Source organism: Taudactylus pleione, unplaced genomic scaffold, assembly GCF_031769625.1.
Source record: "Taudactylus pleione unplaced genomic scaffold, aTauple2 ptg001408l, whole genome shotgun sequence".
Lineage (NCBI taxonomy): Eukaryota > Metazoa > Chordata > Amphibia > Anura > Myobatrachidae > Taudactylus > Taudactylus pleione.
The window spans coordinates 2,235,033-2,248,495 of record NW_028285808.1 but is presented as its reverse complement, the minus strand read 5'-3'; positions in this window follow the sequence as shown (position 1 = coordinate 2,248,495).

The following is a 13,463-nucleotide window of genomic DNA, read 5'->3' as shown; positions in this document are numbered from 1 at the left end:
AGCTGCCCGGGTTAACCCTTCAAAAACCCGGGTTTTAGCTCCGGTGTAAAAGGGGTATAAATGAAAGTGCTGTGATATGTAATGTAGAAAACATGAAGCCATGTATGTTGGTTTCTTCCAAGAACTAAACACTTTTAAAAGATGCTTATGTTCTATTAATACTGAGTATGTTGCTAACAGAACTAAAAGTACCCCCTTGATGCTTGAAAGAGACTCCCCACGCTCATTTTCTCCAGCAAAAGGGCTTTTTGCCCATTAAAAAATTATCTTCCTTGTTCTCATAATTGGAGCAGGGTGAGCGGCCAACACGGGCCCCTGAATCAAGAAAGGGTTCACACTGCAGACTTTGTAACCACTGAATATACTTATCTTGCGGCCGCCTTTGGTGATCTCTAAAACCGCTTTTATACATAAATTCCGGGTCTGACCCGGAGGTTGGAACAAGGTTCCAAACCAGATCCGACCCAGAATTTATCTGGCACCATTCCAGGAAATTCCCAAGTCAGCGCTATTCACACTGGTGCCAGGTCTGCGGTGACTCGGCTTTTCCGGCGAGGAAGTGGACGCTTGGAGATGACATCATCTCCAAGCGCCACCGGGATGCGGTGAGCTTCAGGTGATCGTGACACGGATCCCGCCGTTTACACCGCAGGGTTTCACGGGTTATTCCCGTGTTAAACCCTGCAAGTTACCTGAGTTGGATTGTCGGGTCTCTCGACCCGGAAATCCAACCCTGTCCCCTTTTACATAAAGGAGCTACCCGAGTTAACCCTGCAATAACCCGGGTTTTAGCTCTGGTGTAAAAGGGGTATGAAAGTGATATGCTCATGCATATTATAAATAGAGAAATAACCAGGAGAATGGCGCTGTTTTTCTGTACCCAAAGTTTATGATTGGCAAGTTTATGATTGGTTTTAGAATCTCAATCAACTATTCAAGTCAATTATGGTGCCTTATGGTATTATGGTAGCAGTGTTTCCCAAACTCATTCCTCAGGGAGCACTAACAGTGCATGTTTTCCAGCTCTCCTCACAGAATCACAAGTGAAATAATTAGCTCCACCTGTGAATCTTTTAAAACGTGTCAGCCAGTAATGAATACACCTGTGCACCAACTAGGAACAATGTAAACCATACATTGTTAGTGCTTCCTGAGGAATGAGTTTGGGAAGCACTGCCTTATATTATATTAAATATAACATTCTCCCAATCCGCATTTGTGAAGTGGTATTGTCAAAAGTGAGAAATGTAGCCATGTGGCTTTAGCTGAACATATATTAGCTGAAAATACTCTCTAATACCTCTTTTCCACCAAAAACCCAGGTCCGACCTGGGTTTTTGGACATGGTTCCAACCCTGGTCAGACCCAGGTCTGACCCATTTACACTGCACCTTTGATCTGGGTTACTCCCAGGTCAGCCCTGTTCACACTGAACTCAGGTCTGCCCTGCTAAACCTGTGAGGTCATAAAAAGTGGGAGGTGAATGCTCCACAACCACCAATCCGCTCATTTTAGGCATGATCCAGGTCAGATAACCCGGGTTGCACCATTTACACTGCACCATTACCTGGGTCCATCCTGGGTCCAACCCTGGTAGCTACCTGGGTTGGATTGCTGGGTCACTTGACCCAGGTTATTTTTCAGGGACCCTTTTACACTGAGCTGCGACCCGGGTAGACCCAGCAAAAACCCAGGCTTTTGCTTTGGTGTAAAAGGGGTATAAATGGAAATAAAGCTTATACCCCTTTCACACAGAAATACCGGCTTTTACCTGGCATTTGAGTGCTGGGTGGGTTTGCCGGTTCTAGCCTTATACCCCTTTCACACAGAAAATCAAATTCCTGGGTAAAGTACTTTAATACCGCTTTTATACCTAAATTCCGGGTCTGACCAAATCGGACCAGACACGGAATTTATCACGCGCCGACCCAGGATAATCCCGTGTTGGCGCCGTTCACACCAGAGCCGGGTCTGCAGTGACCCGGCTCTTCCGACGTGGAAGTAGACGCATGGAGATGACGTCATCTCCAAGTGCCACTGAAGCCGGCAAATCGGTCAACATGCGGCGCGCTCCAGGTCATTCCCGTGTTAAACCCTGCAGGTTACCTGGGTTGGATTGCCGGGTCACTTCACTCGAGAATCCAACCCTGCCCCCTTTTATACCAGGGGGCTACCCGGGTTAACCCTGCAATAACCCGGGTTTTAGCTCTGGTGTAAACAGGTTTTACCCGGTAATTTGCAGATCAACGCAAATTTTTTTTCTGTGTGAAAGGGTCAACCCGGGTCGAAATTGCCAGGTCTCTGACCATGCTTTTTACCAGGGTCGGAGACTTGGCAATTTTGACCCGGGTTGACCCTTTCACACAGAAAAAGAATCGGTGTTGATCTGCAAATTACCAGGTAAAAGTGTTTTACCAGTAATTTTATTTTCTGTGTGAAAGGGGTATTATTAGTATTATTAGTACACCTGATGCAGCCATTGGAGACCTGTTCCACGTTTTCATGGCAACTGCACCTCTCTTCAGGTAGAAACGTTACATGGAAGTAGATTCAGGACCATAAAGAGGGCATTGTGGCTGGTGCTGCCGCATAGGACGGAACCCACCATAATTGCCCACCATCTCAAACCTGACCTGCACCGAGCTCCGTACTGTGGGGAGAGATGTCATAATGTCACCCACAGTGCGCTAGGGGAGCTGTGGGACCTGCACAGCAATGCAATAGTTACATTGAGATGTTCGGTCCACCCACCCATAACTTGGGGTGCAGTTTTATGACGGTATGCACTAAAGAAGAGGAGGCAGGGGTGGGCCTGTTACCAGGTTGAGCAAATTAATGGTATTTTAGCACTTTTGAGTCTTCCTTGACCCTCTTCTCCATGTCTGATTTGTGCTGTGTAAGCTTACTAAGTGTTGCCCTGTGCCAGACCGTTCCCAATGTGCACCCATATGAGTCTGCATCCAATCAATGTCCCCTGGTAGTCTATTTAGCCAGAAGAGAAACTGAGACATATAGCACCATATATAGCAACTGAGACATATAGCACCATATATATCTGAACTCAGACATATAGCACCATATATAGCAATTAGCAACTGAGACATATAGCACCATATATAGCAACTGAGACATATAGCACCACATATAGCAACTGAGACATATAGCACCACATATAGCAACTGAGACATATAGCACCATATATAGGAACTGGACATATAGCACCATATATATCTGAACTGAGACATATAGCACCATATATAGGAACTGGACATATAGCACCATATATATCTGAACTGAGACATATAGCACCATATATAGCAACTGAGACATATAGCACCATATATAGCAACTGAGACATATAGCACCCAGGGCCGGATTAGTAATGGGGCTGATGGAGCTACAGCTCCAGGCCTACAATCAGAATAGGCCCACAGCCCTCTGATGCGTGTCTGCTGCTGTATAAAGGAAATTTTATTTCCTTCTGCAGCAGCCTCAGGGCCGACCACGCCCCCCCCGCTGGCCGCGCATAACACTCCCCCCCCTCGCGGCTGTGACACCGGAATGCCGGGGAACAAAAATACTGTAAGGGCAGGCAGCGCAATGGAGGGCTTCTCTAGCCCTCCAAGCGCAGCGAATAGGCAGCGGCGGAGCCTGCCCGTCATGTGACATCACTGCGTGTGACGTCACATAGGTCCCACCCACCGCCGCCACCACCACCGCACCGCGTCCACACGTAACCCGTCCCAGGCTGTGCACCGTCTCTCTGCAGCAGCCTGTGGGCCGACCACACCCCACCCCCGGCCGTGCACCGACCACTGGCAGCAACTGTCTCAGACGCACGACAGCAGCAGCTTGATCTGCAGGGTTCTGTTTAGTCCCCCAAAGGTGAGCAAAGCTGGGTTTCAGTCCTCAATTCCATGCTGCTGCTGTGTACTGTATATGTATTGATATGTATGCATATCAATCATATACATATCCATACATAATATTAAATTATTAAATATCCTTAAAAATATGTTTATAAACATATATATTGTGTGTACAAAGTATATTGCAAAGAAAAGACCATGCATACAAGCTATGTGCGTGTGTGTGTGTATGTATGTGTATATATATATATATATATATATATTAGTATATATACACACATATAACTGTATGTGTGTGTATATATATATACATTATATATACTGTTTATATCTATATATGTACTGTGTGTGTGTATGTATATATATATATATATATACACATATATATATATATACATATATATATATAAACTGTGTATGTATGTATATATATATATATATATATATATATACATACATACACTGTATATATATATATATATATATATATATATATATAAAACTAAGGCCCATATTCAATTTGAAGCGTTAAGTCCGGATCCGCGTTAAGTTACCACCGATGACGTCATTATCGCCTGTTTTGGTTTTAAATTTGAAAGACTTTCCGCCTCAATGCAATGTAATAGGCGGTAAAGTATCGCCTATGAATAGCAGGCCGAAAAAAGTACAGAATTGGGGTTTTGGGGTGCAAACTTTCGGGAACCCCCGTGCAGCCTTCAGACAGTCCCCCAAAGGTAATCTGTGTAAAAAAAAAAAAAAACTTAAGGACACCCCAAAAATTTACTTTGAAAAAGGGGGCAAAAAAAAAAAATGTTGGGGTACAAACTTAAAAACTAGCAAACTTGCCTCTGGGGGGGTCCCCAAGTATGCCCACGGTGGTTTTTTGATTGCAGGTGTTTGCGGCAGTTGGATTTTTCAAAAAATTTTCAAGTTCACTTTTTCAACTTTAAATATGCTGACCCCCATTTTCAAGTACCCCAAATTTGCTGGGATAACTTATTTTCTGGAAAAAATACTCCTAAATACTATTCTGCATCAGGTATAGAATAACGCTATTTAGCAGCTATTGATCCCATTTAAAAACACCAAATACCTTCAGCGAGCCAAATCGGGGGGTACCATAGTGGACCCCCATGTCAGATCATCATTTGGGGGGTGACAGGCTGATTTCCCCCAAAATTACAGTACTTTCCGCTAGTTACAGTATCACCGGGTGCCGTTTACACATACTTTCAAATTGAATACGGGGTAAAGCGTGCACGCGTGTGATACTTTAACGCCTACAAAACAGGCGAAGTCACCGTTAAATCCGGGCCGTGTTAACTTAACTCGGCTCAAATTGAATACGGCTCCATATGTGTGTGTAGATATATATATATATTAGGGGTGAGCGGGTTCGGATTTCTGAAATCCGAACCCCCCCGAGCCCCCCCGATCCGAGTCCGATCCGAGTCAGGCTCGACTTTTCCCGCCTGACTCGGATCTGAAATCGAGGCAAAACGTCATCTTCCCGCCTTCCGAGTCTCGCGGGTTTTGGATCCTATATAAGGTACACACGTCGGCGCCATTTTCTCACTCGGCTGTGGACAGTGAAGAGGGAGGGTGGGAGTTAGGGCTGTGTAGTGTAGTGTAGTGTAGTGCTGCTGTTGTCCACTACTTCAAAGTCCATAGGGGCTGGCTGTGTTGTGCTGTGCTGCTGTTGTTAATAGGGGCTGTGTCCACTACTTCAAAGTCCATAGGGGCTGGCTGGACTGTGTTGTGCAGTCAGTTCTCCATAGGGGCTGTGTCCACTCCAAAGTCCTGTGCAGTGTCCCAGTCCTAAAGGAGTGCTGTAGTGTTGTCCAGGGGGTGCTCTGTCCATCAGGGGTGCTCCCCCCAAGTGCTAAAAAAATAATATATTTTCTGTGTTTGTGAATTGTGTGCGCAGTAGCCGCACGTGCATCAACAAAGTAGTGCCAAGCGTGCGCCTGTGTCATAAGTAAAGGGCCGGCTGGCTTGACCGTTAAGGGTGCTGTAACCCCCGAAAGTACACTCCAGTCCAAACCAAAAAAAAAATTATTTTCTGTGTTTGTGAATTGTGTGCGCAGTAGCCGCACGTGCATCAACAAAGTAGTGCCAAGCGTGCGCCTGTGTCATAAGTAAAGGGCCGGCTGGCTTGACCGTTAAGGGTGCTGTAACCCCCGAAAGTACACTCCAGTCCAAACCAAAAAAAAAATTATTTTCTGTGTTTGTGAATTGTGTGCGCAGTAGCCGCACGTGCATCAACAAAGTAGTGCCAAGCGTGCGCCTGTGTCATAAGTAAAGGGCCGGCTGGCTTGACCGTTAAGGGTGCTGTAACCCCCGAAAGTACACTCCAGTCCAAACCAAAAAAAATATTATTTTCTGTGTTTGTGAATTGTGTGCGCAGTAGTCGCACGTGCATCAACAAAGTAGTGCCAAGCGTGCGCCTGTGTCATAAGTAAAGGGCCGGCTGGCTTGACCGTTAAGGGTGCTGTAACCCCTGAAAGTACACTCCAGTCCAAACCAAAAAAAAAATTATTTTCTGTGTTTGTGAATTGTGTGCGCAGTAGCCGCACGTGCATCAACAAAGTAGTGCCAAGCGTGCGCCTGTGTCATAAGTAAAGGGCCGGCTGGCTTGACCGTTAAGGGTGCTGTAACCCCCGAAAGTACACTCCAGTCCAAACCAAAAAAAAAATTATTTTCTGTGTTTGTGAATTGTGTGCGCAGTAGCCGCACGTGCATCAACAAAGTAGTGCCAAGCGTGCGCCTGTGTCATAAGTAAAGGGCCGGCTGGCTTGACCGTTAAAGGGTGCTGTAACCCCCGAAAGTACACTCCAGTCCTAACCAAAAAAAAATTATTTTCTGTGTTTGTGAATTGTGTGCGCAGTAGCCGCACGTGCATCAACAAAGTAGTGCCAAGAGTGCGCCTGTGTCATAAGTAAAGGGCCGGCTGGCTTGACCGTTAAGGGTGCTGTAACCCCCGAAAGTACACTCCAGTCCAAACCAAAAAAATAATTATTTTCTGTGTTTGTGAATTGTGTGCGCAGTAGCCGCACGTGCATCAACAAAGTAGTGCCAAGCGTGCGCCTGTGTCATAAGTAAAGGGCCGGCTGGCTTGACCGTTAAGGGTGCTGTAACCCCCGAAAGTACACTCCAGTCCAAACCAAAAAAAAATTATTTTCTGTGTTTGTGAATTGTGTGCGCAGTAGCCGCACGTGCATCAACAAAGTAGTGCCAAGCGTGCGCCTGTGTCATAAGTAAAGGGCCGGCTGGCTTGACCGTTAAGGGTGCTGTAACCCCCGAAAGTACACTCCAGTCCAAACCAAAAAAAATATTATTTTCTGTGTTTGTGAATTGTGTGCGCAGTAGTCGCACGTGCATCAACAAAGTAGTGCCAAGCGTGCGCCTGTGTCATAAGTAAAGGGCCGGCTGGCTTGACCGTTAAAGGGTGCTGTAACCCCCAAGTACACTCCAGTCCAAACCAAAAAAAAAATTATTTTCTGTGTTTGTGAATTGTGTGCGCAGTAGCCGCACGTGCATCAACAAAGTAGTGCCAAGCGTGCGCCTGTGTCATAAGTAAAGGGCCGGCTGGCTTGACCGTTAAGGGTGCTGTAACCCCCGAAAGTACACTCCAGTCCAAACCAAAAAAAAAATTATTTTCTGTGTTTGTGAATTGTGTGCGCAGTAGCCGCACGTGCATCAACAAAGTAGTGCCAAGAGTGCGCCTGTGTCATAAGTAAAGGGCCGGCTGGCTTGACCGTTAAGGGTGCTGTAACCCCCGAAAGTACACTCCAGTCCAAACCAAAAAAAAAATTATTTTCTGTGTTTGTGAATTGTGTGCGCAGTAGCCGCACGTGCATCAACAAAGTAGTGCCAAGCGTGCGCCTGTGTCATAAGTAAAGGGCCGGCTGGCTTGACCGTTAAGGGTGCTGTAACCCCCGAAAGTACACTCCAGTCCAAACCAAAAAAAAAATTATTTTCTGTGTTTGTGAATTGTGTGCGCAGTAGCCGCACGTGCATCAACAAAGTAGTGCCAAGCGTGCGCCTGTGTCATAAGTAAAGGGCCGGCTGGCTTGACCGTTAAGGGTGCTGTAACCCCCGAAAGTACACTCCAGTCCAAACCAAAAAAAAAATTATTTTCTGTGTTTGTGAATTGTGTGCGCAGTAGCCGCACGTGCATCAACAAAGTAGTGCCAAGCGTGCACCTGTGTCATAAGTAAAGGGCCGGCTGGCTTGACCGTTAAGGGTGCTGTAACCCCCGAAAGTACACTCCAGTCCAAACCAAAAAAAAAATTATTTTCTGTGTTTGTGAATTGTGTGCGCAGTAGCCGCACGTGCATCAACAAAGTAGTGCCAAGCGTGCGCCTGTGTCATAAATAAAGGGCCGGCTGGCTGGACCGTTAAAGGGTGCTGTAACCCCCGAAAGTACACTCCAGTCCAAACCAAAAAAAAATTAATTTCTGTGTTTGTGAATTGTGTGCGCAGTAGCCGCACGTGCATCAACAAAGTAGTGCCAAGCGTGCGCCTGTGTCATAAGTAAAGGGCCGGCTGGCTTGACCATTAAGGGTGCTGTAACCCCCGAAAGTACACTCCAGTCCAAACCAAAAAAAAAATTATTTTCTGTGTTTGTGAATTGTGTGCGCAGTAGCCGCACGTGCATCAACAAAGTAGTGCCAAGCGTGCGCCTGTGTCATAAGTAAAGGGCCGGCTGGCTTGACCGTTAAAGGGTGCTGTAACCCCCGAAAGTACACTCCAGTCCAAACCAAAAAAAAATTATTTTCTGTGTTTGTGAATTGTGTGCGCAGTAGCCGCACGTGCATCAACAAAGTAGTGCCAAGCGTGCGCCTGTGTCATAAGTAAAGGGCCGGCTGGCTTGACCGTTAAAGGGTGCTGTAACCCCCGAAAGTACACTCCAGTCCAAACCCAAAAAAAATTATTTTCTGTGTTTGTGAATTGTGTGCGCAGTAGCCGCACGTGCATCAACAAAGTAGTGCCAAGCGTGCGCCTGTGTCATAAGTAAAGGGCCGGCTGGCTTGACCGTTAAAGGGTGCTGTAACCCCCGAAAGTACACTCCAGTCCAAACCCAAAAAAAATTATTTTCTGTGTTTGTGAATTGTGTGCGCAGTAGCCGCACGTGCATCAACAAAGTAGTGCCAAGTGTGCGCCTGTGTCATAAGTAAAGGGCCGGCTGGCTTGACCGTTAAAGGGTGCTGTAACCCCCTAAGTACACTCCAGTCCAAACCAAAAAAAAAATTATTTTCTGTGTTTGTGAATTGTGTGCGCAGTAGCCGCACGTGCATCAACAAAGTAGTGCCAAGCGTGCGCCTGTGTCATAAGTAAAGGGCCGGCTGGCTTGACCGTTAAAGGGTGCTGTAACCCCCGAAAGTACACTCCAGTCCAAACCAAAAAAAAATTATTTTCTGTGTTTGTGAATTGTGTGCGCAGTAGCCGCACGTGCATCAACAAAGTAGTGCCAAGCGTGCACCTGTGTCATAAGTAAAGGGCCGGCTGGCTTGACCGTTAAAGGGTGCTGTAACCCCCGAAAGTACACTCCAGTCCAAACCAAAAAAAAATTATTTTCTGTGTTTGTGAATTGTGTGCGCAGTAGCCGCACGTGCATCAACAAAGTAGTGCCAAGCGTGCGCCCGTGTCATAAGTAAAGGGCCGGCTGGCTTGACCGTTAAAGGGTGCTGTAACCCCCGAAAGTACACTCCAGTCCAAACCAAAAAAAAATTATTTTCTGTGTTTGTGAATTGTGTGCGCAGTAGCCGCACGTGCATCAACAAAGTAGTGCCAAGCGTGCGCCTGTGTCATAAGTAAAGGGCCGGCTGGCTTGACCGTTAAAGGGTGCTGTAACCCCCGAAAGTACACTCCAGTCCAAACCAAAAAAAAATTATTTTCTGTGTTTGTGAATTGTGTGCGCAGTAGCCGCACGTGCATCAACAAAGTAGTGCCAAGCGTGCGCCTGTGTCATAAGTAAAGGGCCGGCTGGCTTGACCGTTAAGGGTGCTGTAACCCACAAAGTACACTCCAGTCCAAACCAAAAAAAAAATTATTTTCTGTGTTTAGCCGCACGTATATATCAAATCGATATAACATAAATGGAGGACCAAACTTTCTCCGATAAAAATAAAATAGAGAAAGATCAAGAACCACTTCCTCCTAGTGCTGAAGCTGCTGCCACTAGTCATGACATAGACGATAACATGCCATCAACGTCGTCTGCCAAGGCCGATGCCCAATGTCATAGTAGAGGGCACATACAATCCCAAATGGCAAAGTTCAGGAAAATGACCTTGAAAAAGACATTTAAATCAGCTGAAGAGAAACGTAAACTTGCCAATATGCCATTTACGACACGGAGTGGCAAGGAACGGCTAAGGTCGATCCCTAGTATGTTCATGACTAGTGGTTCAGCTTCACATGACGATGGAAGCCCTCCTCCCACTAAAAAAATCAAAAGAGTTAAGCTGGCAAAAGCACAGCGAAGAACTGTGCTTTCTAAGAAGATATCACAAATCCCCAAGGAGAGTCCAAGTGTGGTGGTGGTTGCGATGCCTGACCTTCCCAGCACTGGACGGGAAGAGGTGGCTCTTTCCACCATTTGCACGCCCCCTGCAAGTGCTGAAAGGAGCACCCACAGTCCACTTGCTGATATGCAAATTGAAGATGTCACTGTTGAAGTACAACAGGATGAGGATACTGGTGTAGCTGGCGCTGAGGAGGAAGTTGGCGAGGAGGATTCTGATGGTGATGTGGTTTGTTTAAATCAGGCTCCGGGGGAGACAGTTGTTGTCCGTGGGATGAAAAAGCCCATCACGGTCATGCCTGGGCAGAAGACCAAACATTCCACCTCTTTGGTCTGGCAATATTTCTATCCAAATCCGGACAACAACTGTCTTGCCATATGTACCATATGTAAAGGTGAAATAAGTAGGGGTAGGGACGTCAACCACCTAGGAACATCCTCCCTTATACGGCACCTGCAGCGCGTTCATAAAAAGTTACTGTCAAGTTCAGAAACTTTGGCTAAGACCGTAAGCAGTCCAGGGACACCTAAATCCCGTTGTCCTGTTGTATCCAAGCGCCTGCAAACCACACCATCAACTCCCTCCTCGTCAATTTCCTCCTTAGTCAGGATCGGAAGTAGTCCTGCAGGCCATGTCACTGGCATGACTGACTCTCCTATCCGGGATTCCTCTGGAGGATCCTGCATTGCTACGCCTACTGCTGCCGCTGCTGCTGTTGCTGCTGCTGGGAGTCGTTCATCATCCCAGAGAGGAAGTAGGAACACCACTACTTTTACTAAACAATTGACCCTCCAACAGTCCTTAGCGAGGAGGATGAAGTACGACAGCAGTCATCCTGAAGCAAAACGTATAACTGAGGCCTTGACTGCTATGTTGGTGTTAGACGTGCGTCCGGTATCCGCCATTAGTGCAGTGGGATTTAGACAATTGATGGAGGTAGTGTGTCCCCGGTTCCAAATCCCGTCTAGATTCCACTTCACTAGGCAGGCGATACCGAGACTGTACAGAAACGTCAGAAAAAGTGTCCTCAGTGTCCTGAAAAATGCCGTTGTACACAATGTCCACTTAACCACGGACATGTGGACAAGTGGAACAGGGCAGACTAAGGACTATATGACTGTGACAGCCCACTGGGTAGATGTATCACCTTACGCAGCAACAGCAGCAGCGTCACCAGTAGCAGCATCTCAGAAACGCCAGCTCGTTACAAGGCAGGCTACGCTGTGTATCACCGGTTTCAGTAAGAGGCACACCGCCGACAACCTCTTAGAGAAACTGAGGGAAATCATCGCCCAGTGGCTTACCCCACTTAGACTCTCCTGGGGATTTGTGATATCTGACAACGCCACCAATATTGTGCGGGCATTACATCTGGGCAAATTCCAGCACGTCCCATGTTTTGCTCACACAATAAACTTGGTGGTGCAGAATTTTCTGAAAAGCGACAGGGGCGTGCAGGAGACGCTTTGGGTGGCCCGAAAAATTTCTGGCCACTTTCGCCATTCAGCGACTGCGTGCCGAAGACTGGAGCGCCAGCAAACACTCTTGAACCTGCCCCGCCATCACCTGAAGCAAGAGGTTGTGACGCGGTGGAACTCAACCCTCTATATGCTTCAGAGGATGGAGGAGCAGCAAAAGGCCATACAAGCCTATACATCCACCTATGACATAGGCAAAGGAGGGGGTATGCACCTGACTCAAGCGCAGTGGAGAATGATTTCCGTGTTGTGCAAGGTTCTCCAGCCCTTCGAACTTGCCACACGTGAAGTCAGTTCAGACACAGCCAGCTTGAGTCAGGTCATTCCCCTCATCAGGCTTTTGCAGAAGCAGCTGGAGAAAGTGAAGGAGGAGCTAAGACGGAGCGATTCCGCTCGGCATGTGGGACTTGTGGATGAAGCCCTTCATTCGCTTTGCCAGGATTCCAGGGTGGTCAATCTGTTGAAATCAGACCACTACATTTTGGCCACCGTGCTTGATCCTAGGTTTAAAGCCTATGTGGTGTCTCTCTTTCCGGCCGACACAAGCCTGCAGAGGTGCAAAGACCTGCTGGTGAACACACTGTCAGCTGAAGCGGAACGTGACACGTCAACGGCTCCTTCTTCATTTTCTCCCGCAACTGGGGCTGCCAGGAAAAAACTTAGGTATCCTAAGCAACCCGCTGGCGGTGATGCAGGGCAGGCAGGACCAAGTTTGGACATCTGGTCTGGACTGAAGGACCTGGCAACAATTTCTGACATGTCTACTGTCACTGCATATGATACTGTCACCATTGACAGAATGGTGGAGGATTACATCGGTGACAGCATCCAAGTAGGCATGTCAGACAGTCCATACCTGTACTGGCAGGAAAAAGAGGCAATTTGGAGGCCCCTGTACAAGCTGGCTCTATTTTACCTGAGTTGCCCCCCCTCCAGTGTGTACTCCGAAAGAGTGTTTAGTGCAGCCGGGAACCTTGTCAGCGAAAGGCGTAGGAGGTTGCTTCCACAGAATGTGGAGAAGATGATGTTCATCAAAATGAATTATCAGCTCTTCCAGGGAGACCAGCCTCCAGAAGGTACAGAGGGACCTGTGGTGGTGGATTCAAGTGGGGACGAGTTAATACTTTGTGAGGATGAGGATGTACACACTGAAGAGGGTGAGGAATCGGTGGATGAGGAGGATGAGGATGACATCTTGCCTCCGTAGAGCCAGTTTGTGCAGGGACACATTAATTTCCAGCTTGTTTTGTGGGGGCCCAAACGAACCAATCATTTCAGCCACAGTTGTGTGGCAGACCCTGGCGCTGAAATGATTGATTTGTTAAAGTGTGCATGTCCTGTTTATACAACATAAGGGTGGGTGGGAGGGCCCAAGGACAATTCCATCTTGCACTTCTTTTTTTTCTTTGCATTATGTACAGTTTGGGGCCTAGTTTTTCTAACTGCCATCCTGTCTGCCACTGCAGTGTCACTCCTAGATGGGTCACGTGTTTGTGCCGCCCACTCGTGTCGCTTAGCATAGTCATCCAGCTACCTCGGTGCAACCTTTTGGACATGAAAACACTATTGTGAGGTGTGAGGTGTTC